General features: G+C 41.7%; 1 protein-coding gene across 1 annotated transcript in view; it reads left to right on the forward strand.

Annotated features, from left to right (window-relative positions):
• Positions 1-27,611, forward strand: part of atxn1a (ataxin 1a) — a 126,095-nt gene that overhangs the window by 23,190 nt on the left and 75,294 nt on the right. The window contains exon 2 of the mRNA XM_050034420.1: positions 13,477-13,664. The gene's annotated coding sequence lies outside the window, so the exon portion shown is untranslated. The remainder of the gene's footprint in view (positions 1-13,476; positions 13,665-27,611) is intronic.

The raw sequence follows: 27,611 nt of genomic DNA on the forward strand, positions 1-27,611 counted from the left end.
TGATATTTTCATTGGTATCGCACAGTGGGTCCCAATTTTGGTACCGTGACAACACTAATCTGGAGGGGGTTCATCTGCAAAAACTAATGAAAAACTAAACAATGATATTCGGTATTCGGTACTCGGTATTCGGCCAAGCGTTTAATAATATTCGGCCTCGGCTTTGGCCACAAATTTTCATTTCGGTGCATCCCTAGTTGCACTGCCATGTTTCTACAGTAGCCCAGAATGGACAAACCAAACACTTGCTCCAGATAGGGCCAATGGTGTTTTCACCTCGGCCACTCTAGTTAGCAGCCCCTTTGCGACAAGCAATACTGGAAAAAAAACAGTGATTTTTAAATATGAACTGCTTTATTCATTATCGGTTTAAATCACCTGGTGTGTTTGTTTTGTAGAAGAAGAGACCTCTGTGGTTAATTCTCCTGAACATATGCATAAAAAAAAAAAAAGGAAGTGCACATTGAATTATCAGAGAAAAAAGGTGAGCACAGATTAGCAGGTGCTGGGCTAGCTGCCCGTCTGTGACGAGCTGAACAGCGTTGGAGAAGCACCAATTTATCATGCAAAACTGCATTATTCAGTGTTTCTACCAGTTTTAATCACCTGGTCTGTTTGTTTTCGAGAGGAAGTGACCTCTGCGGATAATTTGGCTTCTGATAAATCCTCATGAACAAAGAACACTGAAGGAGGTCTTACCGGGAGATGTTTCAGCTGGCTGCAATCTGTTGTCTTCACCAGTAGATGTCGCTAAATCCCCCTAAATCTCGCACACTGTTCTATCAAGCCCATGTTGTGTAGAAAGATGTTTTGGCATATTGGATACTGTTTCTTCCTCTTCACCATTACTCCTTGTTGTTGCAAGTTTCCTGCAACGTAGGCGTGAGCGTGACATCATTGTTTTGCAATGCACAGAAAAACATGCCAGCATTGATAACAGCACTTGATAAGCTCAGAGGCGTACGATTCCAGTGAATTGGACAATTTGGAACCGGTTTTCAACTAGAAGCGCTTCTCTATTCCCATGCCTACTTACTTCAAATACTTAATTTCCTTTAAGATGAACTCTTCTTCCACCATTTAAAAACTTGGTCAGCATAAGAAATAATGCGAAGGAGAGGCCCAGCAATTGTTAAACAAGAAGAGATGGATTTTCCTTTTCAGCAGCTTTGTGTATGACCCACTATCACTTCTCAGTTATGCTAACATGCAAATGAAGTATTTTGGTGTTGTTTTTTGCACCAGTGTCCTGTAGTGCATGACGTTTTCATTTTCTGTATGGGTTTGAGTCTGGAACATTGCAGAACTTGAAATAGCGCTATCTGATCTTCCCTATTTTTCTATTATGTGCTGTCTAACAAATTAGATTTGCCTTCAAACAAAGAAGCTTTTTTTTTTAGTTTTGTGCTTCATTGGTTATTTCCGAGATCACCCCATCTCCTCTCTGATCCAAAAATATATGTCCATGGTTTTACTTTTACTTTGGTTTCACTTTGGTTTTTTTCCACTGGTTTCACTTTTCAGGAAGATGCCACATCGAAGTTTGCCACCACAACTGCAGAGTTTGTCCTTAACCAATGAACTTTAGGACTTATATAAGCAATCAAGCCGTCAAAATGAAACAGCTCTCTCACCACAGTTAAAAGCATGACGGACAAGAAAAAGAGCGCAGGTTGACTCGTCATTCAGAGCACTCCGACAGGAACAAAATTGTGGGGGCGAGTGAGATTAAAAGTTTGTGTCAAGGCGTTAAATGAGGTCTCCTGACACCTGCTCCTACAGCAGCAGCAGCTTGTATCCCCTCGCTTTAATATGGTGTTAGAACATCCGTAATCCGGCCATTATACCTGCCGTCTGCTTCACTGTCAGATTACTGCTGGAGAGCAGGCCTGGCGCATAAGAGCTGTTTACTCTCCTAGTATACTTTATATTTAAAACATTTCAGTGCCTCTTTTTAGTAAGATGGTTGGTTAATATTATTTTGTGTCTTCTTTGTGAGGAAAGTTTGATGCGTATGATGTCTTGAACTGGAAAGTATGTGTGATGAAGTGAAGAGATGATTTACTCTGAGATGACATTGAGAGCTTTTCATATCAATGTGTTACCGTTTGTGTGTGTGTGTGTGTGCTGCATGTATAGTATATGAGTGAAAGAAAAAGACTTGAGAAATGATCAAAAGCAGTAATTACTATGCATGCGTGGGCAGCATGTATGTCTTTTGAATGTTTAGAAAAATGTAAGTCAAATAACGCAGTTTGTGCGCGCGTGTGAACCACTTTGAAGACGTGATTCTGTAAGTGTGTGTGTGTGTGTGTGTGTGTGTGTGTCTGTGTGTGTGCTCCCTGCAGGCCCCCCTCCCAGCATATTCCCTGTATACCGGTGTTGGGATCTTAGGGGGGCGATCAAAGCCGGGCTCCCTGCGACTTCTGCATCTCCAGGCCCTCTGTGCTAACGCGGCTCGACTGAGGAATGCTGAGTAATTCCCTCAGGTGGCAGCTTGTGCTCTGATGTTCAGCGTTTGGTGCACTCTGTCAGTCTCGCTTACACATGTTTGCTCTTCACTCACATGTGTTCAGAGGTTAATACAGTACATACATGAAGACAAGTAATGGAGGAATTCCTCTCTCTGTCGCTCACTCCGTTTTTTTTATCTCTCACTAATTTTTTATCTCTTTCACACACTTTTCTTTCATGCAGCACACCGTTCTGCTCTCTGTATTTTATTCCCCCTCGCTCACATCTCTGTCACGTGTCATGGTCGGTGTTGTTATGTTGTGATGTGTCACCCTGGAGAATACTTGTATGAGAAAGGAGAGATGAGGAGAGGAAATAAGGAGAGTAGATATAAAAGGAGAAAGATGAAAGGAGAGAAGATGTGAGATCTTAGGAGAGAAAAGAGGACAAAGGGAAAGGTGACGACGAGATGAGCCAGAGTATATGTGCCATTTGCTAACAGCTAGCTAGTTGGGACCAGGCTAACTCCAGAGACAGAAGTGTTCATTTTGATGCTTGAAATATTTTGAGTTTCCTACAATTTTACATTTCCAGTTTCTCTTCCTGCATTTCTTCTTGAATGTACTGAAGCGAGCAATGCTACTCCGTAAAAACATCTGGTTTCACCTGGGGGCGTTGGCTTACATCCTGCATCACTCAATGTTGCGTGCCTCGTGCATTTGTATTTGTATTTGTATTAGTTTTAAGTGAGGGACGATGCAATTTAACACAGTTCCAAAACAGGCACGCTCATTCTCATCAGCTCGCATTGGGTCATCAAGCTAGCAACATTGTAACGTAAAAAGTTGTTTATTAATATAATCTTTACCTTAATCCCAAGACTTAACCCAGAGGAGACCTCACGCCTAACTAACTTTAAACAGAGATGACTTTTAAAGATATTTTTGGTGATCACTGATTAACAAAGATACACTTAGGGCGCATTCACACCAGGGTAGTCTGGGGGACGCGGTTCAATTGGGCGGGGAATGCCGAAAAATTTCACACCTTCATTTGGTTCGGTTCACTTTCACACTGCACTTTTTAAAGCGGACCAAACCGCCTTGACAACATCACGCAGTTACAACAGCTGCTTGTTTGGGGGTGGTATTGCCCGAAATGACCACTGACCAGGAAGATAAAAATCAAGAGGAAGAAGAAAACTCGGCTCATCGATTGGCTGGGACCGAAAACAGAAATCCATCCCCTTCAGCTGGCTTGGTCACCATAAAAACACCAAACACCAAAATGCAATGCGCTCTACGTCACTTCCTCTCTTTGGTTCACTTCCTCTCTTTGGTTCGCTGGATAGTCCGTTTGCATTTCCAACTGTAAACGAGCCACACCAGGGTCCACTTGCAAGTGAACCGAGACCCCCAGTTTTCAAGTGGACCAGGGTTTGCTCGTTTGGTCCGCACCAGAGTTCGAATGAGCGTTAACACCACTTCAGACGAACTGAACTATCCGTGGAAGCGGACCAGGGTTAGTTTAAAGCGGACCAAATAGCGCCAGTGTAAATGCGTCCTTAGATTGTTGTGCCTTGTACTGCTGCATGGCTGCAACCGTGACTAACATTAGACTTCCCCGCAGATTTTCAAATGACTTTTACCTAACTGCTGATAAATTTTCAAGTTGACCATCATAACATTTGTAACATGTACAACTAAATAGTGCTTAAATATATTCACCTTTGAGATGGACCAAGTTATGTCCTACAACAAAAATCCACTCATATGTGTCAATAACAAAAACCTTGTGTTTTTAGGGAGTCTCATACTGTAGCAAGCGATGGAGAGTGAGCTGTACCCAACATGCCATTCTGTGGTGTGACAGTTAACAGGGGTCCCCTCTCAACACACTACACAATGCGTACATAACACACTAGAAAATAGGATGTACACACAGACATTCAGCCAGAGACTCCTTCTATTTAAATCACATTACGAACAACCTTGATAGTTTATCAACTTGACTTTGTAAATTTGCGTGTAAAGTAATGTGACCACATCGGAGCATTATCCAGCTGTTGTTCTCTCACAGCGGGTTTAATGACATCAGGAGATGCTCAGTTAAAGTCCCCATCTGCGGAGGCCTAATATAGCGGAGTCTAAGAGTGAGCCAGCCTAAACCTCTGTCAGATGATGATGTCTCAATACTGTGTGCAGGAGTGTTTTATGTCATCATTTATCTCTGCACATCAGTCTGCCTTATCCAAGTTGTGTACAGAGTGCCACAGTGTCATTGTCTGTTTTAGCTGCTCTACTATCTGTGCTATCTAGGTTGCCAGGCATGCTTTTGCATCGTGAGCATGCTGTAAGAATGGTAGTGGAGACGTGTCTGTGTTTATCAGCAGGGCAAAGCGTGAACATCAGGTACACAGAAGCACATTTGGGCAGCTTTAAAGAGAGCTGAACTTTGACCTCCAGTGATAGTGCTGAGGGTTAGTGAGTGAGTTGCATAACCGAAGAGGTAGTACGTGTTTCTCTCCGAGTCTCATTGTACGTGTTGGTCGTCTTTTCACACTGTCCCTCTCACTGCTTTTCTCATTTTTATTTATTGAGCTTTAGTTCACAAACAGCATTGCTAAAGCAGTCACATGTAATTCATTTAGATAATAATGAGGCCTTGTTTATGTCTGAACATGTGTCTGCAACAAAACCCAAAGAAAAATCCAAACAAACAACAGATGAAATAATTAAAACAGAATAAATATGCAGATGTTGGCAATGATTGCAGCGGCACGTAGCGTTTATAGTTCAGCAAAAACATCAACACTTCCTGCACCAGTGGCTCTGCTTTGATTTATTACATTACAATAATACTTTAACTTTATTATAACAGTACTTTTTTTAACTATATTGTAACAGTCGTTTACATAACTTTATTATAACAGTACTTTAATTTACTTTATCGTCCCAATAGTCTATTTAGCTTTGATAAAACATTATAACAGTATTTTATTTAACTTTATTGTAGTAGTAGTAAATTTAACTTTATTATAACAGTATTTTTAATTTAATTATAACAGTCCCTTATTTAACGCTATTGCAATGGTACTTTGTTTTACTTTGTTGTTCCAGTAGTTTATTTAACTTAATTATAACAGTATTTTTTTTATTTAATTGTAACAGTATTTTTTTTTACTTTATTCTCCCAGTACTTTATTTAACCTAATTATAATGGTATTTTATTTAACTTTATTGTAGTAAAAGTATATTTCACTTTATCATAACAGTATTTTTTAATTAATAAAGTAATTGCAACAGTACTTTATCTAACTTTGTTGTACTGGTACTTTATTTGAATTTATTTATTAACTTATTTTATTTAACTTAATCATAACAGTACATTATTTAACTTTATTATATAACAGTAGCTTCTTCAGGTTTATTGTAGTATTTTAATATTTAGTACTTTAGAGGTGATTTCGAAATATCTTGATATATATATTGTGTGAAGCCTAAAAATGTTGTGATATTATTTTATTTTGTCCGGCCCTATGCCATATTATTCAGTTATATTTTGTAATGTTAATGCAATTTAGTTATTCATTATTAGCTGTCATTTTTGTAATTTAAAATGTTCCTGTGTATACTTGGTGCTTTCTGGAGAGTCTCCTACAGATCTGAATCAGTGTTGTGTACAAACTGTGTAGTTATCTGAAAGAGGTCCTTAAGGTGCTCATGCATGACTTTTGTAGGTCTCCAATGTAGATGTAAATGTAAGCTGGTTCAGACAGGGTTGTGTTCAACTAACCAGCCTATTGTTGGCCGGTTTGTTGCTGGTCTTTTTGTGTGCAGCCAGTGAACCCGGAGCCTGCAGTGCAATCCAAGAACTTTGCAACGCTGCACTTTCCTCAGTCCTTGGAAGCCAACACTTATGACGCATGCTAAACCAGAAAAACAGCTTGTTTGTTACAGTGTATCTTTTGCAGAATGGCCAAGTAAGAGACAGTTCCAGTGGAATTCCCTTCTGAGGACAGTTGCCTTCTGGTGCATTTGGTCCCTTCCTTTTATTTGAGTGTGTTGGTTTATTTCTCATCTACATACAAAGATACAAATAGAGAACAAAGGCAGCATAAGGAAGGACATGCTTATGGAGCCAAACAAGCCCACAGGGGAGCGTGGAGTGCCCTCTGAGCCTCCTGAGAAAGATTTTAATTAATAATCGCATAAATAGAAGCAAAAAAACTAATAATGTGTGAGAACAGAAGCTGATGTGACGTTAAATGTGACAGAGATGTACAGGTAGAACTTTCATATCAAAGACAGTCATGAAAAACACCATAAAACGAGCTCTAAATACCTAGAGAGTCAAGTTTCTTATGTCCCTCTCTGTCTAGTAGCGGTGTGGATGTTGTCGATGGTAACAGAAGCATTAGCCAGACAAGCTAGGTCAGGGTGTAATCCTGCAAGAGATACTGCTCTGCTCCCCATTACACACACACACACACACACACACACACACACACTCACGCACGCACGCACAACCCACCTATGGCTCTGTTGACAGCTGTGCTTGCTGTGTCTCTGAGTGTGCGTGTGTAATGTGTGTGCGTGCATGTGTGTCCAACCCTGTGTGCAACAGAGGGACAGCAGGCAGGGGACCAATAGGAAGGCAGACTGAAAGGGGCAGGGCATGGTTTCATAGGTGCACATGGAGATGTACACACATACACGCGCACACACACACACACACACACACACACACAGGCTGCCAGCATTATTGAGTGTGTTTTGCGACAGACAGGGAACTGAATCCTAGGCTGCTGAGTAGGAGGAAAAACTTGCAGTTGTGTGCGTGTATTTACAAGCCTGTGTGTGTGTGTGTGTGTGTGTGTGTGTGTGTGTTGTATGCGGACCACTCTTTTCCATGAAACAGATAGACAAGGTGAATCCAGGTGAAAGCTCTGCCCCCGTATTGATTTCAGCAATGAAATACAAAGATCGATCCGAAGAATTTATGGGAGAAGGCGGTTTATTAGAAGATTTTGAAGTCATAATGAAATGAAAAAAATCAATTTTGCCAGTTTTAATCTTGTGTCCTTGTGTTAATTGATAATTTATCTCTTGTTGTTTGCCAAATATCTGTCAAATATCTGTATGAGAGTATTTATACATCAAAATCTTCATCAATCTTTCAAATCTTTGGTGACTCATCCTGCGCTCACAAAAGTTCATCCAATCAAATGAGACTTTGGGCGACTAGCAATCCACACCTGTCATATAAATTGCACTTCACTGTTTGTGGGTTGTAGTAGCTAACAGAGCAATATGGAGAAATCTGTGTTTGGATATCAGTAGGCAAAACCTTTTCATTTCAATGTGGCAGAGGTTTAATTCATTTATCTTTCCCTCATCATCCTGATCTAATGGCAAGGGAAGTGTGTGTGGAGCCGTCAGTCTGCCTAGCAGCACACTCTGCTATAGCTCAGTATCACACTAAACTAGCGTTCCAGTCAAATGCAAAGGATTTGATTTAAATTCCTCTTGTAACTGTACATTGATCAATTATCCCGTTTCACTGGGAAATCCAGTCTGGTGGCTCGGCTCTGAGCACCTCCACATCAACTGCCAGCTACGCTCATTCAGTGATTGAAGAACAGATCACGCTGTTACATAAGTTCAGCCCCGCTTTTGTTTACACACAAAGTTCACAACCTGCATTCTCATGATCCATGCTGCGGACGACGGTTTCACAGTGCTGTTAGATAAGAGCCAGGTATGTTTACTGTGCTAATTAAGTTGTCTATCTACACTAATAGTACAGACAGTTCCCACAGTTAAAGGATTTTAAGCCGTAGTGTAAATAGAACCGTAAGACCTCTCTGGTAGCAATCAATAGAAAAAGGACAGAAAGCTGGCATTCAGTGTCACTGTAATCTTGTTTACTTATTCTTCTACTTTATGCTTTAGACAGTTCTAAACGAAAATGTTTTATTTATTGTGAATATTTTAATTCCAATCTTAATCTGCAATTGTCTTTACAACATTTACAACATAAACAAAACGAAAACTAGCAAAAAAAAGTGGTTGTTTTAGGATATTAAACTTAAAGGTATACTTTGATTGTTGTTTTATTTTGTTTACAGGCTTGGCAAGGAAAATGACAGTAAAAGCCAACCCTAGATTCACTCTCGTCGGCCTACGCCTTGCCATTTTTGCCTTTATTCGGCACTGTGTCTCTTGAGTCCCGATTCCACTGAGCAGTACAGTTCAGTTCGGTTTGGTATGCATTTTTTCTGTTTCCACTGTGAAAAGTTGTGGATGGTACCAATGGAGCTGTTCTGTACCATTAGCATTTTTGGTCCCCCCTCTGTTGGGGTACCTAGCTCACAGATCTGGTACTAAAAGGTGGAGCTGTGAACACTGCAGTCTGTTGATTGGTCAATAGAGGACGGTCACTCTGCTCAGGGCTTAGTTGTGGCTGGTTTTGTGGCTCATGTAACCACTGTTCATACTGTGGACGGTTTACATATATTAGTAAACCATAACTATAAAATGAAAAGATGTTTTGCTGCCTCTCGCAGCAGCTGGAGTCTGAGAAAAAAATAACTTAATTCACTGATTGTTATTGCCATGTTAATGCCATTTTTATTGTTTATATGGTGCTGCCAAAGTATGTTCCATGTCACACTATAGGCTGACGCTGTTGTGTTAAATGTCACGCCCATCACACCTCTTTTACTTTTGTGATGCCAGCATGCTGTCTAAATCTCACGCGATAGCTGCATGATGCCGCTGGTTGGCTCTATGTAAAAATGCAAAGCTGGCATAAAGAAGAAACTTTGTAGCACAATCTCTGTGTACAAAGAGCTAATGACTGATGATGATCCTTTAATGCTGAGCATTTTTGAGGTGATGAGTGTCATTTTAATTCACATTCAGGTAATGCACATAGAAACAGATAGCATGACTGTCACAAGTCAGGGAGTATGAAGCAGAGGATCTGCTGACCTTGTGTTTATCAACCAGGCTGTGACAGACGACAGTGTGCTTTCTCAAAGACACCCAGCTTGTTGTACATAGATTATTCAGTGACACGTCAAACAGTTAGTATTTAATCTTTGCTCAAACTGCATCATCAGTGTTTTCATCATGGACTCTGTGTGTTCATATCTTTGTTTGTACAAGTGTTTCTATTGTTGTGGGTTTGTAAGTGTGTGTGCGTGACTCTGAATACTGTATGTATTCACTTATATGTACATGGTGTTCTACAGGTTTCACATGCCTGCATACCCGTGTGTTTACCGAGTTTGTCTCAACTTAGTACAAACAAGGAAAAAGTGTGCTTTAGTATCAGTGTCTGTCCCCAGGGCCTTGTTGTCACATGATCAACTGACCTGATTTTGCGTTGCCAAGGCAATGCCTTGTTTCAGGGTTCAACTTAATGCTCAGCTCCGCCCTGTGACCTTGGGACATGTCTTTGTCGCTATGGTAACAGCCTCCAGGGTTACTGTAAATGAGAGGAGTGCGTTGGATGGGTGCACCAAGCATTTTTCTCTGTGCTTGTGCATCAAATTAGGCACTTTACTACATTTATTTAAACAGGGAAGATAAACCGGCCTTTTGACGAGAACACCCTGCAACACAGTCATAAAGTTAGATTCACACCTGGATGATACCTGATACAGCAGTCTTCTGCTCTCGGCTGCTGTGGAGTGTCACTTGAGTAGTTTGGTATTTAGTGATGGTTGTAAACAATAGTTTGGGCAGTGCTTGAACTCTAAGTGTTTGATCTATTGGACTTAGAATGGCATTTTTTCCTTAAATGATGTTTACACAGATTAGAAAAGGAGAAGTGTGATGCTCTTAGTGTTGTTAGAGACATTACAGGATGTAAATACACTGACTATGCTATGTACAAAAATACCCTTATTTGCCCTTATTCCGAAAAAGACAGTATCCCTATTAAGCTGTTTACATGGCTAATGATAATTAATAGTCCACTAATATTCCCATTTACATGCAGCTGTGTATGCTCCAATTAACATGCCCTAACCAAACAGCAACGTTCAAGGCTGAAAAATGAAGCTAATGTGGAAGTGCCAAAACTGCAGTTCATCAAATGGCCACTTGAGGCTGGCTCCAAAACAGAGTAAATCCCCAAAGACCCCAATGTTAAAATGCTCAATTTAACAGCAGATATAAACATGTTCACAGTCTGGTGGAAAAAAACGTTTTGGTCTCTAGCTAATTTCAACTTTCATAACTCACCCGTTTACAGTTTATGAAGGTCCAAAATAACGCATATTTAAGGGCGGGCCCGCTTGATTGACAGGCTGTTTGTGACGTGTTACCACAGTCTTTGAGTCAGATCCACCCCTCGCTTCTCCACAGCACCAGCCTCTTGTCCAAATATGATCACCTCTGGCTCCAAAAAACCAAGATGGCGACTGCCAGAATGCCGAACTCAAGGCTTCAAAACAGCAGTCAAAAAACCAATGGGTGAAGTCATGGTAGCTACGTCCATTATTCTATTATTCTAGTCTATGGCCCTAACTGTTGTGTCATTTTGCTTCTTAGCATCATGATAGGATATTTCCAAAGTTTTCCACCGGTGGCAGACTTGATCGACCGCGTGAACACAGCTTCCCTCTTTCCTTCCTTCAACCACTTTCTTGAAAAGGTTGGCAGTCCGATATTTGCTCATATCAAAAAACCTATACATGTTTGAAGAGTGCTCCTAAAACCTTAAGAGTACCAGCATATCCCACATGACTTAATTGGAAAATGCTACATTTGGAAAAAGGCCTAATTCGAAAAAATCCAAACAGAATATGCTGTTTACATGACAAATTCCGAATATTGCCATAATCAGAATAATAGTGGAGTATTACTGGGCATGTGAACTTACTCAGTGGGGTGTTTGTTATTGTGTTAAATCAGTTTCTATGATAAAGCTTTATGAAACTGCCTTAAATCAGTATATTTAATCCCTCATGTTGTGACTGTTCATCAGTGCTGTAAAGGAAATAACACCAACCATTTGAAGCTAAAAATTAAATTACATTTTAACAACTCTGTCAGGCTATGACCTCAACAACGAGAAAACCAACAAACAAACTAAATTTTGTTTCCAGAGAAATACTAGTTTTATTTACCCGCTTTCCATTTCATCATAATAGCTCTCAGTTCACCGGAGGCATTTGGTCAAAGTGAAACACTGTAAGAGACCTAAATGCCTCCAAATAACTATGTTTTTATTTTTAAAAAAAGGAGGACATGCCTCTAACCAGTGTCTCATGCGGGTAAACAAAGCGTGGTTGCCATGCCGATGGGGCGTCAGTGTATAAATAGCATGGGTGTTTGTTCTGAATACTCCTGAGAGAGACAGAGAGAATAGCACAGTAGGGAGACAGTGATAGCCACTGTACAAAATCACAGATGCACGTGGCCGTCTTACAGGCTTGCACACAAATTAAGATCACATCAAGGAACAGCTACTGCACGCATGGGCGTTATTTTTTGAACATCGGGCGCTGTCTGTCTTGTTTAGAACACTTGGTCTGCGGTGTCATATGAGATGATATGTGCAGGATAGCGTGCACGAGGGCCCATCATAAGAGCGTGCACTGGGGCCCATCGTAACTACCTTAGGCCACTGCAGAGATGGACCCCTGTAATTCTCTATCTGGTTTAACAGAATAACACTTTGAAGAAAAAAATCTATTCACTCTTTTTTTTTTTTTACTGTTATTTTCCTTGAAATAATGTTTTTTTCCCCTGTTTGACTGATAATCGAAAATGTTGGATGAGCTTTGTTGTTTTCTCGGGAACACCTGAGAAATATTTACACACATCTATCATCATCACTAAATGTGTTGGTGTGTTGTTGTAGTCGCAAAATACAGCACACAACACTACATTTATGTTTTTAATGTTAGGATATTTTATGTTTTTTTTCTTTTCATCAAAGTCAGTACTGAAAGATTAACTGAACTGTCATGCTGACTTTGGACAGCTAACTAGAAAGATCGAGGAATTCTGGATGCAAGCGCTTAGAGGGCCAATTTTCAACCAGCTTTGTATCATAACAGTGTGAGAAGCTTGTGTAAATGAACTATGGTAAACTTCCCTTCATCTTACCAGTGCCCAGATCTCCCCGCTCATCTCTTAGCTGAGATGCGCCACATGACAGGCATTTTGGCTGGCTCTGGGGCTGTTGCTGAAATTACAGATTGCACGTCTGCGAGATGCACACAAAGAGTATAGGAGCAGATCTAGAGGAAGAGCTGCCTCTCTCTTTCTCTCTTTATCTGTCTCCGTCTCTGTCTCTGCATCTCTCGCAAACTCACATCAAACTGTAAAACTAATCAGTGCTGCTCTGTCAATACATTGTCTGTTTCTCACCTAAAATGATTTCAGAAACAGAAACAGAAGCTTACGGTTTAAATATAAAGTGAAATTGTTGGTTACTATCCGCCCACCATACTGCTTTCTGTGTCAAAACAGAGGAGCTTGCATTATGTCACCTACGAGTTGGAGCATTTATTGGTCCGGTGCGGCGCAGTGCATTTTGGTATTGTATCTTTTCTACCTCTTGCACGAAAGCGAATGCCACATTCCTTTTTCTCTGTTTCCCCTGGTCATGTAGAACCAATTTTAAAAGTATTTGCATCTTTCTAATGCATAGACAGCCCAGTTTTATGAAAAGATAATTTTTCCAGCAGTGAAATTCTTCTTTAAGTGAGCAAGTTGTTAGTAATCAGATTGTCTCTACCTCACAGAATAGTCACCATGAGTTTATATTTCTTCATAAGCTGCTGTTCTGCATAACTGTCATTAAACCTGAAAGCAAATCGTTTTGTGCAGAATAACACTTTGGATGAAGGTTAATTGCATAGCAGGGGATTGAGTTATTATGTAGCGATAATTGAGCTAGAACAAGCAATAATCATATCAGGAAAAATAATAGAATACTGTAAGGAGCACTTTGAAAATGGTGTTAACGTTATCTCCATCTCTGTGTGTTTCCCTGTAGGGAATGGTGACAGCACCTCCAGACAGACAGACGTGGACAGACGGCGCAGGCACCCGGAACGCTTCCCTCCCATTGGTGGAGAGATCCAGACTTCACACAAGGAACTGCAACTCCAGTCGGTTGTCAGCTCTCAACTGAGCAGCAGGCTCCACCTACTCCGCCCAAGTAGCTCTGCTTCCTCTGCTCAGGTAGGACGGAAGGTTCTCACCAGTAATGTGTTCAGTTAAGTTAAAATAAACTCGAGTGCATTTGCCTGTTTTATCAGGTTTGTTTAGGGTGCCAATCAAACTCGGCTTTCACATCACACACATATGAGCTGCACCAAAGTGGAGCAACCAATAACTCCTGTGATGGCAGTTATGTGATTTTCACATGCAATCAAAAGCTAAACTGCTGTTAAATCCATCTGCTGATGGTGAACTTTGAAGGGATTGATCGTATAAGCCTGTACAAGAGATGTATAAATTTATGCAAGATCATTTGGTAACCATGGCAACACATATCCATAAACATTTGATGGGATTTGCGGGGATTTTCCCTGATCAATCAGAAAGTCAAAAGGAATTAAAACGTAGTTTGTTGATTGATCGTGTTTCAGCAGGTTTTGGCAGCGAGACGCAGTGACCACAGAGTAATTATCTAATCATAATACTAAAGCACAAGATGCCTTTTTTCAGCCTCTTTCGAAATGTTCATCACTATTCATTACTCACCTCCAGTTACAGTCTTGGACAACAATTTTTTCTGTGAGTACTGTACTTTCATGTGACACCATAGAAGATAAATACATGAGATGCAGCAACGTGTCTCATGTTCTGCTGTCAGTCACCAGAGTTAGATTTTCCCATGAGTCCAGGTGATGCTGATGATGCAGGATGACACTCACCAAACTGTCCAAGAGATTAGTTAAACATCAGTCCATGTAACTTCAAGCGTCCACCTCCTATTTATAAGTAAAAAGACTGTGTGAACACAAAATGGAAACAATGCATCTTTTTCTTTCTTTGTTCAAAATGAGCTTCTACGAGTGTGAAAGCAATCTAAGGACCTCGTCACACCCGGAAGTCCAAACCAATGTTCACATTTTTTAGCACTATATACACCGATCAGCTAAAACATTAAAACCAGTGGTCACCTGAACACCACTGCAGTCAAAGTAAACCCCCTCAGGGCAATGGCACTTGTCGATAGCAGTGCCCCCCCAGCAGGACAGTGCACTATGCCACATCACAAAAACTGCTCAGGAATGACCCAAGGAATGGGACAAATAGCTCAAGGTGTCGACCTGACCTCCAAATACCCCAGATCCCAATCTGATCGAACATTTGAGGAATGTGCTGGTACACCAGATGTACCACCAATCCATGGTGGGTCCTCCTTGGACCGGACTTGGCTCTGACCTGTCAATGCATGGACAGGACCTCTGGAGGGTGTCCTTTGGTGTCTGGCACCAACGCGTTGGCTTCAGATCTTTTGAGTCCTGTGGGTTGTGAGGTGGGTTAACAGCATGTCCCATCCCAGACTGGGATCTGGGGAATTTGGAGGCAAGGTCAAAGCCTTGAGGTCTCGGTCATGTTCCTTGGGCCACTCCTGAGCAGTTTTTCTGGTGTTGCATGGTGCACTGTCCTGCTAGGGGGGCACTGCTACTGGGGAGTGCTGCTGCCATGAGGGGGGTACCTGGTCTGCACTGGTGATTAGATGGATGGAGCGTGTCAGGTGGTATCCACATGAATGTCAGAGCCCAAAGTTTCCCCACAGAACATTGCATTGTAACAAGATGAGCAATGTTGTTCACTTCACCTGTCAGTGGTTTTAATGTTTTGGCTGATCAGTGAATATTTGATCCAGTTATTGGTTTCACATTGCACTTATGCAAGTGCACTAAAGAACTTTACATGACATACCTATACCTGGCACACCATAGGACCCCCTTGAAAACTGGATGGTTCATCTCAAGGGGTTTATCCCAATGAATATACGTTCTGTTGTCATTACATCCCATCCTCTCATATCCCATCTCTCTCATCCTCTGGGAAAATACTTGAAAAGTGTTTTCAATTATGGATGGTTCAAGTTTGAAGTTTTTTTCGGACTGAGGTTCGGCTGCTTGGCTCATTTGAATGGTTTCGGATCACACTGAAAAGTCAGAAAGTCCGGACCAAATGAGGTGGGTGTGAAAGGGCCCTGAGATAACAGCTGACATAGCAGATGTAACTGACTCTAGTTTTTCTTCTCTGTGTGTCATAATTTCATTGTTATTGAAGCTGGGTGGCCCACTGATTTTTTAATTTTGGTTTTTTTGAAAGCATAAAGAGGAGGAAGTGTCCATTTCACAAGAGAAAAATCAAAAGTAAGAGTAAAATTAGAAAAAAATAAATTAAAAAAGCCTGCACTAGATATTTTTCTGGCTATTTACACTCTGTTTTATGTGTGGGGTTGTTGAGAATTTTGTCAATATTAGATGTAATATATCAGAAGAACTGACGTGCTTATGTCCGTTTGGGTTTATGCGTTCTTTTGTGGCCTAGAGGATAAAACTTTTCATGGCCTGTCTGAGCTCTTCTTCTTCCCCTCTCTTCTTTTATTCATATGATTTGTCTATTGATTGTGTTTTTCTTGACCCCACACTGACGTCTCTGAACTCATACAGTCGTCTCTTCCTCCAAACTCTCTTCCTTCCTCTCAGTCTTTATCCACTCTCCATCTGCGCTGTCTCCCTCCGTCCTCTTTTCCTCCTCTCTGTATCCTCACCCTGCACTGTATCTATTGAAGCTCCTCTGTCAGTCCTTTATCTCTGTCTCACCAGCTGTGTGTTGAAGCTTCATTCTCTCCTATGAGGGAGAGCAGAATGAATAGAAAGGCTTACTGAGAACAGTGAGGAAGCCAATCCCTGCCTTTCGTCTCAGTGGGCACATCTCTTACTCCGCTCGTGTCCTCTCATGTCCTCTCGTCTCCTCTGTCCTAAGACTCTGCTGTGACCAATCCTGTCTCATCTGCCTCCTGCTGCTCACTGTGCCTCGTGTCTCAGATGGGGTGTTATATTTATGGAAGATGTATTTAGTGGGGGGAAAAAGATTACGCACAAACGCAACCAAAGCACAGACTGGATTTTTGTGCCAATTTCAATTAAACTGCGGATATTCAGATGTTTAATTGGTTAAAAAAAAATCACTAAACCCCAAGAAAAGTCTCTTCTGAGTCTCATCCTAGTTGCAGCATACCTGCTTTTCACTACACAGTTTTGTGTTTATCACCCTTCAGCAGTATACGGTTATACTTGACTCACCAACAGCATCATTAGATTCTGCTGTGAGGTACTTCAGTGTGCTCAGGGACTTATCTTCATAACTATACAAATATGTTTTGAAGTACAGACTAATTAGTTTATTAAATTAACTTTGTACCAATTCAGAGAGGAGTAGCTAAGAGGGGCATAAAATAAGCAGAGCGTCTGAGAAAAAGTATAAAGGAAAGGTAAGATTTAGATGAAACATAGAGAGAAAAGTAGGTAATTAAGTAAAAATGATGAATATAAAGCAGTCGTGTAAGTTAATGTTTTATGTTTTCTCACTCACAGAGATTCAACCTCTCTGTGCCCTTCCTTTCCTCCCTCTCTCGTCTCTCCTCCCTGTCTCCTCCTTTCTTCACCCATCAGTCTAGCTGAATGGAAATTACACATTTACACCCCCTGCTTCTTTCTGCTCCCCCTCTCTTTTGTAAATTCGCTGTTGACAGTCGCCTTTCTCCGAGCAGAAAGCCTCAGAAATGAGCAGATGGAGGGCTGACAGTCTCAGAGCTCAAACAATGACGCTGGGCGGCAAGTCGTGGCGATCAACACATGTCAGAAAATGGCTGTTAATGGGGGAACCATATACAGACTGTCAGTCATCTATATAGGGGATGGATCCATTTTTGTCTTGCTGCCTGCCGAGGAAGTAGAATCCAGTCACCTAACATTTGACAATAGCGTTTACATGTTTGGCCTTATGTTGCATCCTGCGTTACAGTGAGTTCAACTGTAGAGTATGATTACGGGTAAATAATACATGTCTTATGAAGGCGAGTTGAGATGGTGCCAAAGTGGCTCCTGGTTTGTTTGTGCGTTCCAAAGATTGCTCGCTCCTGTACGAGTTCATGTTGAATCCACTCTGAGAAACAGTACATGACATTGTTTTAGCCACATCAAAGCTGTTTCACTTTTAATTTGTCTTTTAAAAAAAAACAGTGGGAAAAGGCTTTCTGTTTATGGCAGAGTGATATATATATAAAAAAAAAAAGACCAGAAGATTTTTTTCTAATAATGGTTTGTGTCACAATGTCTGTATATTTCTGGAAAGTCACGTTAGGTTGTATTATTGACAGATGGCCGTCAGACTTCAGCTGTTATTGTCAGTAAGTAAAATCTCAAGATATGGTGATAGTTTCCCTGCGCGGCGCAAGGTGGCGCAGGGTGGCGAACCCCGCGCAGAGCTAGTTTTGAGCTGAGATGGGTGTGGCGGCGCAGCAGGGGGAGGTGTCGACAGATCCAGCTTGGCGCAGTGACAGTTTCGTGCCAAAAGGCTTCGCCAAAGGTGCGCTTAAAGCTCGCCAGCTGAAACCAGGTCTACTGTCAGCGCAGGCGGAGCGCAACCGGTGTAGTGGAAGTTTGGCTGACCGGCGGACAGTACGCACACGTCACCAAAACCTCACAGGCAGGTTTCCAGAATGTCAGGCGCATTAACAATGCAATAAATAGCCACAAAACCACTATTCAATGCAACTATCTGCAATCAGCACATAAATGTATCTCTATATCGACTGTCCCGTCACATCTGATGTCAGATCAAAGGGGATTAGCACCGTTTGGCACGTTTGGCACGCGTAATGGAAACCCAACCTGATTTGATTAACACAGCTGCAAACTAATGAGTTCACATCCCTCTCAGCCAACCACAAACAGCCACAGCATCAGATAGGGAGTATATATTCAGCATCTGTCATCTTAGAAAAGTCAAAAGAAAAGAAACAGAGTGAGACTGCGAGAGAGAAAGAGAGAGCGCGCGCGCACGAGAGAAACGCAACATTGATTTACAATTGTGGTGACCTCCTCCCAGGCTACCTTTGCATCATCAGCCCGTGGAGGTCTGCTCGCAGTTCCGTATATTCGGACACTGCGAGCTTGGACCTCCCGGACCAAAACATCAGTTTCCTCCTGGGAGAAGTTTGGCCGTCTGACGCTGCTGCTCTCTTCTGCCATGGCGAATTGAGTAAACTCTCATTACGCCTTCGCGCGGCGCATTTAAGGGCGAGGAGAGGGGCTCATTTGATTGGTGTGATGTGTGTAAAACCCACTCCACGCCTTCTCTCCTCCCTCTTTCCGACTTGCGCAGGTAGGAGGGACGGAGGTGGGAAAGAGGAGTAGCTGCGCCAGCGCGCACGGTGTGTCAAACTTGCAAAATCCGCCTGGCCACACCCAGTTGGCGAAGCGCAGGTGCGCTGCGCCTCCGCCTCGCCCGGTCTGCGAAACTAGAGGCCATTATGTTGGATGCAGTGGAATGCTGCATAGTAACAGGTTTGCCCAGCCAGAATTCCCAAAAATGATGACATAAGTGCATGTTTTACTCACTGCTGGTAAGCTAAAAAAAAACAGGTAATGCTTTACTGTAAATCATTTGTTTCTTTGTAATAAGTGATGTATTTATTTCCTGCAAGGAACGATGTATCTTGCTACTAAAATGGAGAAAGTGTTTGAGCTTTTTTACTCAAGAGAATTCCTATTTTACCCACAGTTAATACAAAATTACATCTTCTTTCCAAGACACTACAAAAGAAAATTAATTTAGATGTTAGTGTTGTTAAGATTTTACTTGTGTGTATGCTTGAATGTGTGCGCATGCATGTGTGTATCTGCCTCTCCCTAGTTGATCTTGCATACTACTGGACCCATCAGCCTATTATTTTTGGTGCACATTTATGACTGTATGCTCAAGGACCTCTCATGGATGTGGTAGGGGCTGCTAGTCATCACCAAAATCACACAACAAAAGGCATTTCCAGCAATCGGCTAGGCTACAAATAAATCTTATCTGTTTGTTGCAGGCCAAATTTTGGCTTTTTGTCAAAGCTCAAAAATAGACATCCATATAAAAGTTTGGTCTCATTTCAAACAGGAGCATCTGCAATTTAATTCCATAGCCGATGTGTCATGATCCATTGAAGTTAGGCATGATATGAGATGAATACCTCCCTACTTTTGTCATCTTCATCACCATCTTGACTGTAAGGGAGCCAGGAGGGACAAATGGGTGACATTAACTCTTCTCTGTCCCACTGCTGTCATACACACTGGACACACAGCCTGCCCTGCCTTCCCTGTTCCCCACCTACGTCCATCCAGACACACCTGGCAGAGATCTGCAATCTAGTGAGAACTTTAGAAGTTTATCATCATTTTCGTACTTACTGAGTTAGGTGTCCTGTCAGCTCTATTATCCAGGATTCACAGAAACCAGGAACAGAAATACCCTTCTGTCTGCTGTTACTAGACTGAAACGTCACATTGATCCGCTCATTAAGTGTCTAACATTACTGGCCGACTGTAACTTTAAATTCAGATGATCCCTGGGGCTGCGTTTGCAAAATACGCTTGGCTTTGATTTCATTATTGCAGAACTGGGCTGTGATATTTTAGATGCTCGGAGAAAGAGTAAACTTATTTATGTCTTGCAGGGGAAATCTGACAGCTTTATATGGATTCAATCAATTTTCAGAGATTGATTTTTTTTTCCTTTTTTTTTTCATATGAAACTGAAATTACTCCCACCCACTCTCTCATGGTTCGACTCAATGCAGCCTGCAGCAACGGCTCACAGTAATCTCAAAGATGTCAAATTACCAATTAACCCAGCTATGCTCTCTATAATAAAGCTTCACAGGAGCCTTTAGATGTCCAACAATGCCAGGGGGTATCAGTCCTTGAACAAATGCTCAATATAAAGTAAACTGAGCCTGTCTCTGTTGTTTGACATTAGACTGCAGTAATAGAGTATAGCAAGCTAACACCAGAAAGGTTTACGTTGATCCAGCAACCTGAAGAATGTTATTAATACCATTTAAATTGTCAGACACAGAAGGAATTCATTTAAACTCCACATAAGTTTCCTTTAGTAAAGAACCTGTTACACTCTGTGCCAGTTGCTGCCTTCAGAGGGTTAAGCAACCTGAGTAAATGGAGAGGTCCCTTCTGTCTCGCTGTGTGTGAGCATGGATTTCCCCTTCTCTGTTTCCTTGTAATAGCTGCGCTCTGCTTTATTTGATCTGGGCCCCTGCTCTCATAGTAGGATTGAATTGGGTTTGGAGAGCAAGGGGAAACACACAGACATATACACACACCTGAGACTGCCAACTGCTACAGCAGCTGCCCCAGAACGAAGGAGGGAGAGAGATGGAGAGGGAAGGAGAGAGGGAGGGGCAGCGGGAAAGTAAGATACATGAGGACAGGGGAGGTGGTGAGAAGAGAAAGGAAGGGAGAGAGGAGACAGCTAATACGAGAGTATAGGAAGAGAGATGAGGAAAAGAGCGGTCAGCTTCTAAAGTGGTACTGGCCACAGACAAGGAGAAATCATTATTAAATCAAGACACATTTTATCACTGATTCATCCCGTTTCTTCCTTTCCTGTCTTGTCTGCCTTGTTTTGTCTGTCCTCTATCTCTGCCCCCCCTCCTGAACGTCTCACTTTTGTCTCGCCATCTTTACTCGTCATGCCGCCTCTCTCCACAAACACACTCCCCGACACACACGTACTGTTGCTGTCTCTGCACACTAAGCAATTAGTTAATTACCTTGCCCAGTGTCGCTGAGTTCATCCAGACTGCTGTTTTTTTTTTCAGAATTACTAAGAGGAGAAGAGAGAGGTATAGAGTAGAGACGGTGAAGTAATGAAGAGTGGAGGAATGAATGAATAGGGAGGCGTTCTCAAATGGAAGAGCGGGCCTGAGTCTGCCTATTGTGCATGTACTAGAAACTCTTAACTAGAGAGAAGAAAAGGAGACATTTGTAAAGATATTTCACAGATTTGTATGAATGTTAGAAAATAAGAAATACTGTCTCAAGTTGGAAGAGTCAGTAGTGTAGAAGAGACGATACTTGTAGACTATACTGTAACTAGAAAGTGGGACCTCATGTGACTGACAGTTGGAGAGAAAAGGAGTGATAATACATAAAATGATTTTGATTTTTTTCATTTTGTCAGTTCAAAAAGTCCTTTAAATTACAATTGTTACAAAGGAATGAAACGGTAAATTTTATTGCGGATCGCAAATTAAAACACTCACACTAAGTTGATCGTGGTTGATTTCCATTATTGAGATCATCATGAGAGTTGTGTCCACCAGCAAAAACAGGCTGCATACACAGCAACCTCAAAAAACACAAAAGATCCTAATCAATCATTGGCAGATTTAATTTTGAAAGTGATAATGCCATTCAAAAAGTTGAAAAGCCTGGCTATTTAAGATTGACTCCCCCCTCCCAAAAAAGTGTCCTTTCTGTGATGCAATAAAATATTTGTTTCTTTACAAAATGTAAGTTAAAGTGCCATTTTGAGACTTTTAAGTGTATTTTTATGATTATCAAGATAATATTGTGAATTGTAATTATTTTGGCCAGGATAATAGTGACATGAAATTTTCACGTTGTCCCATGCCAAGTTACAAACTAACATAATTCATGCACTTAGCTGTCTTGGTGTGTGGGCGGCTCTGTGGCTTAGAGGTAGAGCGGGTCGTCCACCAATCGGAAGATCGGTTCGATCCCCGGCCCCTCCTGTCTGCATGTCGAAGTATCCTTGAGCAAGATACTGAACCCCAAATTGCTCCAGATGATGCTTCCATCACAGTGTGAGTGAGTGAGTTAAAAACTGAGTAGCAGGTGGCACAGTGTATGGTAGCCTCGGCCACCAGTGTATGAAAGTGTACGTGAATGGTGAATGTGACTCGTAGAGTAAAAAGAGCTTTGAGTGTTCGGATGACTAGAAAGGCGCTATACAAGGTCCATACTCATGTTTCCATTTTCATAATTTCAGAAGCAGCAACTAAAAGTGTTTAACAAATTAACATTGACATCACTCACAGTCCAGTTTCCATATCAGCTGACCTCACATTTGGTTCAGAACTTGAGAAACTGTAACATAAACCTTTTTGCAAGGTCGCAATGCTCCGCAGCACAGCAGCACAAAACATCCTGTCTTTCTCCACCACCCGACAAAGCAATTATGTCATAGTATTGATAAAAACAGCATTTTTTTTTTTTTTTTTTTTGCACGGTTGATAGAATCATAAAAGGGACTCTCAGGAAAAAATGCCCTTTCTGTTCTGAGAACCACAAAATAAAAATCGAATAACTTGTTCACAGTAAACTTCTGCAGCGGCTCATGTTCCACACAACCGCCGTCTGTTTACAAGGAAGGGATGTTGCAGTCAGGCTTCACCATCTTACAGGAGGCCAATGGCTTCCCCCATAGGAGCTAATCAATGCGTGTGTTTCTGCTTGGCTCAACCACAGAGCTCCACAACTCCGTCCTGATAAACATCACCGTGCGTGTCTTTCCACGAGTGTGTATTTGTGAATGCCTGTCAGCATGTTTGTTGTGTTAATACAGCATATACCTTCATCTATACGTGTCTGCATCTGCGTGTGTGTGTGTACTGTACGGAGGGCGGGGGCGTATGTATGCATGTCTGAGACACAGCCTTCAGTGGTTTGTGTTTGTGCACTACAACATGCTGAATGCAGATGTAAGGGAACTGTGAAATGTCATGTGAAGCTGCGGGGTATTGACTGGAATCCGGCCAGCGGCATGGAAAAACATGTTGCTGTAGGTCGTTACTAATGAGCCATACATGTGCTGGAACATTCTGTGTGTCTGTGAACGTGTGTGTTTGTGTGTGTGTGTTTGTGAGGGAATAGAGGTGGACGCTTGTGTCGGCATTTCTGCTGTGTGCACTGTGTCTTACGTGAGAGTGACTTAATGTATCTAAGTGTTTACTCTTAAATTCGTATTAGAGAGCTGGATAGAGTCCGTGTTTCAGGAACTTAAGTAATGTGTGTGTGTATTTCTGCTGTGTGTGGGTGCCATTATTTAAATAAGTCTGCTTTCGGCATGATTAATCCACCGTCCTTCCTAACTCCGACCCACTTTTGTTGCTCTTTTCTTTGTTTGCTCTTGATTCCCTTCTGCTCTGTAGCATTAAGCAATGAGTAATGATGACTGACATCATCTCTGGCTAGGCTAGCACCGACTAATTGGCCAGAGCGATCTGATTGCATTAGATGTTATTCCTTCAGGGTATTCCCTGTCTTCCGCCCCCACTTTGAAAGATATCCCTCATTGTTTTCATGGAGTCAACTTATTGCTTTTGTGTGGCGTTTGTTTCGTTGTATTCGTAGTAGGAATTCACCGGTTGGTTGTAAGCAGGTCGGGAAAATTAGCACTTCTGATTTATGGTTTGCGCATTTTAACCTGAAAAGTGACTAACGTTAAAGCTGTGATTGCTGTTGAGCTTTGACTGGTCTTGTTAATTGTTATCATCTAAAATGCACGTCTCAGGATACCTCAAGGATATTACACACGCGCTACAGGGACACTAATATACCACTGGAATGTCTTTGGTTATTGTGTGGATGCTCTGGGTGCTCGTGAGAGAAAGCAATAAAGGTTGAAAAATGAAGTTGTGCTTTAGATTTACTAACAGCCATGAGAGGCTTTTTCCTCCACTCATCTCTCTCTCTGTCTTCTCGCTCCTCTTTCTTTCATAGCAGCCGCTGTGAGAGCCACCTTTCCAAGTGAGGTAAAATGATTATAGTAATGGATGCCCCCCACTCCAACCTTTCTCTTGCTCTCCTTCACAGTCACCACTCTGTACATTCTGTTCTGTGCATTAGTGCGGCCCCGGGGATGCCCTCACTCTCTGCAGCTTAATGCAATCACACCTCCAGTATAAGTGCACTGAGAGAGAGAGAGAGGGAGAGACAGTCGAGAAGAGGAAGTAGGGGAGATCTGAAGGGGACTGGTGGGTGGCAACTGGCGGGAGTGATCACATCAGAGGATGATAATTACCTGCAGACAGGATGGAGAAGTCATGCAAATGAGATAATTTACAGGTTTCCCCGTCAGCAGAGGTACCTGTATAGTTTCTTGGCACAAATGTCATCTGTACCATTGTGGAACTGTTAATTTCCTGTTGCCTTTTACTAGCAGTTTCATTATGATAGTTTTCATGGTTGGTATGCAAAGAATGTCTGTGAATACCAAACATGACACAACTGCATATTTGGTGTGTTTCCATCCACCTCTGTTAATGCAAATTCTCAATTTGGAAAGTAAAAATTTGAACAAATCTTGAAATATAGCAAAGAAATTCACACTTGGAGGAGGTGGAAAAGTTGGTGTATCGACAAAAAGTAACACGCTCATGCACATTTTCATTGCCTGTTGTTCTCTCCATACTTAAAATCCACTGTTTCCCTTCATTTGAGGGTTGACAGGCTCATTTTATAATATGATCTTGTGTCACCCTCTTCTGCAGTGATATCTGACCGGAGAATCAGCACCACCCACTACTTATCTCGATTAACCAAATTGCAGTATTCCCTTAACATTAGTGAATGGAGAAGCACATGAATTTGCATTTTCTTTTGCAGATTTACTGGAAATTCGGTTAAAATTTGTGCTAAGTTTGAATGGAAACCCAACTGCTGATTAATTGGATTGATTATATGAAATGCCTTGTGTGTGCCAAGTACCTTGCCTTGTGGCTGTAAAAAGACTAAGAAGTCACAAGGTCTATAAGGTCACGTTTCTGGAGAAAAAAAAGAGACCAAAGTTTTGTTTATTTACACATGTAAGATGATGGCATGAAAAACGCAAACGTCACCTCAAAAGCAACAAAAAAAGTGGCACACATTCTCAGTTGTTTTAATGGATTGTACGCCCAGATGAAATAGTCAGGAGTTCGTGATGACAAACACTTTTCCTCCAGGAGCAGTTGAGCTCAGTTCAGCAACTTCAGCTTTTAGTGAGATGAATGGGGATGGCCTTTGTGGGCCTGGGAAGTCCTAATGCTGAGACCTATAGAAAGCTTATTGCTTTTACAACCAGGCTATATGATAAAGTGCCATCTTTCTGACCACCCACTCTCTCCTACCTACCGTTTGCTCTCCATCTATCTCACTGTCTCCTCCGGGTGTATCTCCGGTGCTGTGCCTTGTTGTACCCTCTTATCTTCTTCTCTTCTTCACCTCTTTGTCAGTTTTTCCCCCCTATTCATCTTGCTGTATGTCCTTATTGCTCCTTTTTTCTGCATGGCTCTCTCTAACTCCTCGTCACTGACATTGCCACACTCTCCTCTTTTCTTCTACACACCCCCCACTCACCCATCTCCCTCCTCTCTTCAATAGTTAGCAGCACTGTGACATTAGCAGCCACCGCTTTTTAATGTTATTTATGTCCTTTTCCTTTGTGTTGGCATGGCTGAGCAGACACTGAGTGGTGTTTGTAATTGGCAAATTGGTTGGCACATTTATGCTCGTGATCTGCTGCCGTCCTTAGCGGTTCAGTTCAGTGGAGTTCAGCTCCAATCACTTCCTCCCACCCTCTGGGATAAGTGCCTTGAGAAAACCAGTCAAGTTAGCTTTACAGGAGTTAAGGAGGCAAATAAACTTTATTTTAAGACTGTATTTGAGCTCGTCATGTTGTGGCTACCCTGTCTTACAGTTATTTACACACACAAACAGAAATGTGTCATTGTATGTCCTTTGTAATGTTATTACTATATATTGTTTATTGGAGATTTCCAGATCTAAAGTAGCAGCGGGATTAGTCTAGTTCTTTTAACAATAGCTGGATTATTACTTATATGTAAAACAAAAGTTTTGCTGTGGGATTCTTGTTGGCTGTCTCAAAATATCACTCCATTATTCTTGTACTGTATAGTGCTGTATATATACTAAGCCGTCCTGCCATCACAAAAGTATCTGTGCAGTCTGTGCGGCAGTGCTGATGGATGGTCAATTACGAGTATCCCCGTATACTCTCCACTTACGCTCCTGTACTCAGTCCTTTTATGTATGGAGAGGTGTGGGCTAATAGCCCATTGAGCCAAACTAGTTTTTCTTCACTTGGGGGAACGGAATGAACTTGGGGCTAATGTAGCGCCCTGTGGCTTCCTGAATGGTATAACAATGGCAGATGGGCTTCGGTTGAGGGATTTTAATGGAATCATCCAGGGTGATAGCCAGCAGACATTATTCAAAAGGACTACCTGAGAGATTTTCAAACCTTAAGTATTTGTTTGTACACTCTCACAAAAAAGAATCAACCACAAGTGCTCTGCTTTTGTCTCTCGTGCCCTAGCTCTGTTACTTTCTTAAAGATTTCTCAAAAATTATAGTTATCTTTTTTTAATGTTTGATTGTTTTCAAATAATCAATTAATCCTGTTTATAAAATGTCAGAAAATAGTTGGAAAGAAATGCGGATCACAATTTCCTAGAGCTTCAAGTGACATCTACAAAGTGCTTGATTCATCCGACGAACAGTCAAAACACTTAAGATATTAAGTGAGGATAAAAAAGCAGCATATTCTCACATCTGAGAAGTGAGTGAAAAAGGTTACTGGTGGGGGATGTGTCCCTTTGTGATCACTCTGTGCTTCCTTCATGATTTTGGAGGTTTTTGTGAGTTTGTGGAACTCTTCATGAGTTCTTTTTTTTGCTGTGGTTTGATTGATCAGAGCTGATCTGATCAGATCGATGGATTAGAGGAGCAGCTGCTGCAGAGCCGAGTAAAAGCAAACCTTTAGACCAAGTGCTGTACCGCAAGGTGCATGTTTTCCATGGCAACACAGCCGGTTTTATCGACGCCCTGCTCTCCGAGAGTGTGGTGCTCTGAATAACAGAGCATTTATATATTCCAACAGCACTCAGAATGAATTGTCCACCTCCTCCAGAAATAGAAAATTAATATGTAGTGGCACATGCTGATGCCGTGGTGGGCTGCCACAAACAAATGAATGTGTGGAAACGCTGCAGTTATTTTTGTGACGATCAACTAATCAGTTGATAGACTAATTGTTTTAGCTCTAGCCCAAATAACAGTG

Source organism: Epinephelus moara, chromosome 22 (genome assembly GCF_006386435.1).
Source record: "Epinephelus moara isolate mb chromosome 22, YSFRI_EMoa_1.0, whole genome shotgun sequence".
NCBI lineage: Eukaryota > Metazoa > Chordata > Actinopteri > Perciformes > Serranidae > Epinephelus > Epinephelus moara.